The sequence below is a fragment of the Grammomys surdaster genome, unplaced genomic scaffold (genome assembly GCF_004785775.1).
Source record: "Grammomys surdaster isolate TR1022 unplaced genomic scaffold, NIH_TR_1.0 144, whole genome shotgun sequence".
Taxonomy (NCBI): Eukaryota; Metazoa; Chordata; class Mammalia; order Rodentia; family Muridae; genus Grammomys; species Grammomys surdaster.
This window is the reverse complement of record NW_021604602.1, coordinates 732,180-736,668: the sequence shown is the minus strand read 5'-3', so window position 1 is coordinate 736,668 and position 4,489 is coordinate 732,180.

The following is a 4,489-nucleotide window of genomic DNA, read 5'->3' as shown; positions in this document are numbered from 1 at the left end:
AGCACTGTGAGATAAAGAAAACCTCCCAATACCACTGAGTTAGTTTTCTGTTGGCCACTGACTGCTGAGTATGGGACAGCCCTGAAGAGCGGTTTGTATGCCCAGTGAGACGCTCTTCGAAAAAACTAATTTTCCCTTTGAGAGAAGCTATCAATTGGAGACAGCATCTAGGTTAAAGATGGGCGTTGTGTCTACTTCCCGTCAGCACTGGGACACCATCTGTGCATGCCTCCTCAGTCTGTGAGTTCCTGTGTGTGTGCCCGTCCTGTCATATCCGGAAGACAGTGTTTCCTGGTGTCCTCCATCCTCCCTGGCCCTGACAATCTTTCTGCCTCCTCTTCCATGGGGTTCCCTGAGCTCTGCAGGGAGAGATTTGATAGGAACACCCCACTGAGGACTGAGCGTTCTGAGGTCTCTCACTCTCTGAATGTTGTACAGTTATGTGTATCTGTGCTCCTGTCCACTGCAGGAGAAAGCTTTTCTGATGATGGCTGAGCAAGACACCTAGCGGGATGTTAGTAGAAATCATTTTATTGCTACCCTCCTTTAGCAGAACAGTGTTTGGCTTTCTCCTAGGTGCACGGCTTATCAAGTCTCAGGTTCATGGCCACCCGGACGATGTTAAGTGTGGGTTCCATCGTCTCATGGTCTGAACTTGATGCCAATCGGATCAAGGTTGGTTTGGACCACGACTGCACCAGCCTACCTTGCAGGTTGGTCACCATGGTAGGTTGCAGGGTTTGTGGCTGGGATGCTGCTCGCCTCTCTCCTCTGACAACCTGCAGAGCACTTTCTAGTAGTCAGCAGGGGTGAAAGTGACAGGCTTATGTGGGTGCTGTCTTTAGCAGTAGGGCCTTACCGACAGTGTGTGGAGAGCAACCAATAGTCCTGTCGATAGCTTGGGGTGTTTGGGGGTTTCCATGGGGCCCCTTCGGCCAACAACTCAATTAGATGTAACCCATTACTGGCACTGGAGGTCTCATTTGGTGGTGAGAGATGTCTAACTGGAGCCTTGTTTCCCGTATTATTTGATGACTCTAATTTAGATTTCTTCCATAAATTTTTTAAACAAATTTCTACTATATTAGGTTTTTACATGACCCCTCAAATGGTCCTAAATATTAGCTGTCCTCCTTGTGCTCTCCATTACTCCTCTCTTCCCTTTCAATCCCTGCTCCGCTGACCCTTCCATTCCTGCTGAGTCTGTGCCTGCGTGTATTCATGTGTGTGTATGTGTGTGTTCCTGTGTGTGTCTGTGTGTTTGTGTGTCCGTGTGTTCTTGTGTGTCTGTGTGTTTGTGTATGTTCATGTGTGTGTGTGTGTGTGTGTACCCCTGTCCATCCATAACTACCTATTCTACTTTCCTTTTTAGGGAGACCCTAACTATATCTCCATACCTACCCTCTGTGGTTACATGGACTGTACTCCCCCGGGGAAGAACACTTTGAATTCCAGCTGTACCATCTTACCTAAGCTCTGTCCAGTACCCAAGGCCCCCCTCTTCACCCTCTCCTCTTCTCTATAAACCTCGGTGCTTGCTGTTGGCAGAAGAAAAGCAGATTTTTTTTATCGCCTTTGTCTCTGGAGCATACTTTGACAGGAGCTCTCAACCATCTTCCATTGTACAGGGGAAGAAAGCAAGGCCCCGAGAAATTGAGTGACTTATCCACATTAGCTGGCAGCCAATTTTCCATCCACAACCTTCCTCCCCTATCCCCAGAAAAATTCTCAGCCTGGAGACACCACCAGACGCTGGTCTGCTACGTTGCCGGCTGACGTGAAACACATGCACATTTCTGATGTGATTGATATCAAAACCCACACCCTGCGCCCCAAATGTCTTCGAGCAAGTTCTGCTTCCATGAGAGGAAACACGGATGTGCTACAGGGGACAAGGAAAAGCAGCTTGATCTGCTTTTCACATGAAGAATTCTAGAAAGCAGGATGCGTCTTAGTATCCCAGGAGGGAGCCAGGCGGAAGCCTCCTAGGCAGACAGGGGCTCATTTTGAAAGCAATGGCGCCATCTTCTGGTATTCTGTGGTATAACGCCCCATGACACCAGATCCAAAGCATCTCAGGGATCCTTGAAATATTTTATTGATCTTGTGTTTGGTGGGATCAAATTTAAAACTGTGTAAGTGTTGTAACCACATAGAATTTTAAAAATCATCTTTATTTTATTTTTTTAGATTCTTTTTCTTTTACTTTTCACAAGACAGAGTTTGTCAGCATACCCCTGGCTGTCCTGGAACTCTCTCTGTGGACCAGGCTAGCCTCCAACTCAGAGATCTACCTGACTCTGCCTCCCAAGTTCTGGGATTAGAGGTGTGTGCCACCACACAGCGTGGCTGCATTTTTTTAATTACTTAAAAATATGTATACTGATTCCTAATGAGACAAGACACACATTTCTGACTCTTGTGTAAGTTCTATGCAGTGAGGGCGTAGCTGTGCCTTTACACAAACATGCACACAGATAGTTTGCTAACCAAGAACTACAGCAGACGGCTGCAGGTTTGGCCTGGGCTCCCTCCCTGGACCTCCAAACCATGTAAAAGCCACATGGGATCATTCACACAAATGTTTCCTGTCACCAAAGCAAAGCTCAGCTACCTGACCCGAGGAACCCAGGAATTATGTAAGACAGTTCCCAAGCACCCCAAGGGCAGCTGGCACAATACTGAGCTTCTCTGCCTTAATCCTTCCCTAAGAGGTGATCCGACACTGATCAAACTTTTGCTTCTCAGTTCTGTCTCCCCATCTCTGCCTTACAAGGGAAGTACCCCAGCTGGCTTTTGTTCTTTGTCCAGGCCCTCCTTTCCCTGGTCTTTATCTCTGCTGGGCCCAGAAGAACACTTACTCTAACCTAAAGAGATGCAGCATGACCCATAAAGCCTGCTCAGACAGCCAAGCAAAACACCCATAGCATTGCAGCTGCTTTAGAGGATACTCAAACGCATGTGTGCCTGTAGACTGTGCATGCCTGTGTCCAAACACATGCGCCAGGGCTTGCATAGGTGAGCTTGGCTTAGGGATGGGTGAACGTCATGACTGAGTTAAAGCATAAAAGTTAACACTGACTGAAGTTCTGCAAGAGCTCTGGAAGCTCTCTCCAGCCAGGGTAGTAAGTAAGACTTCTCCGAGTAAAGAGAATCAGATGAACGTCACTATGCAGGAAGTGGGGCTAAGAGCAGGACCCAGGCCTGAGCTCTGCAGGCTCAAGTTCCCACAAAGGATGTGTTACCCACACCCAAACACTGGGGGGCGCACCCATGGTTCTCACTAGAGTCTGGTCTCTGAGCTCAGCTGCTGACTGCTGCAGCCCCGAGACTGCACTAACAGACCAGGTTTGGGCCTTCAGATGTAAGTGTCCTCTTATCGGGTGCTCTGGCACGAGAGCATCTCTGGAAGGAGACAATGACTGTGTCTCCTTCTCTGATGCGTACAGGGCTGGGAGTGCACCAAGCCCAGCTGGACCCTGACCGTCCACTCCCAGTGCCTGACTCATAGGTCCTGAAGACAGTAGGAGATTACTTCACAGGTGCTGATTCACGGTCGTCAGAAAGACATCCAGATTAAAGGGATCAGATCCTGTCAGGTCCAAAGGAACCTCCACTCCCCAAACTCTGGTAATTGAACAAAAGCCAGAAATCCTTGGGAATTTATGAAACCCTGTCTAACAAAGGTCTCCATTCCCTTACTGCTGGAAGAAGGGACAAATGGCTATCTTAGAACAGCAATGTGCATGCTGGCCACCAGGCTCCCTCAGAATCACAGGTACCTTGCTCTGTCTCACCTTTTCCCCCATTTGAGCTCAACTTCTCCAGCTGAGGACCCCCTCTGCCACTCCCTCCCCATTTCTTCTTACAACTCTATTTCAGGATCCTCTTTCTTGGTGATCTCTTTCTCCTCCTCTCTCATCCTCCCTTACCTCTCTCTCCTCTCATGGCCAAGTTCAATCTGCTAGACACGTTCAGTCCACTTTCTTTCTCTGCTCTGGATTCTTCCAGATGCCTCTGGCTATATTCTCTCTTACATCTATAATAAAAACCTTCTGATTAACCATATCTCAGAGTAGTCATGTCCTCAGCTTGTACAGACACCAAATCAGGCATGCAGCCCCAGTATCTCCTCCTTGTAGGTCCTAAAGAAGCACATATTCAAGCTATTCCTATGGGAAGATGGGAGTGTTAGCCCTGTGGCCATCCATTCGTCTCTAGAGCCCCAGCAGTCCTTACTGTGCAAACATCCTCGGCACAAGATCCCCAAAAGAACACATGCCCATTAAGAGAACTCAAGGAGGTCCACTGCTCTACCCGTGTGCATCCGGACAGGGATCGCTAGCCTTCCTTGGTCACTCCATCCTTAAACATAACTGAACACACCTCCAAATATCCTTCCTAGCTTCTAGAAGAATCACAAGGCCTGAAGCAGAAGTAAAGTACCAAGAGAGTATGGAACACCCTGGTCGTGTGCTCAAAAGCCCAG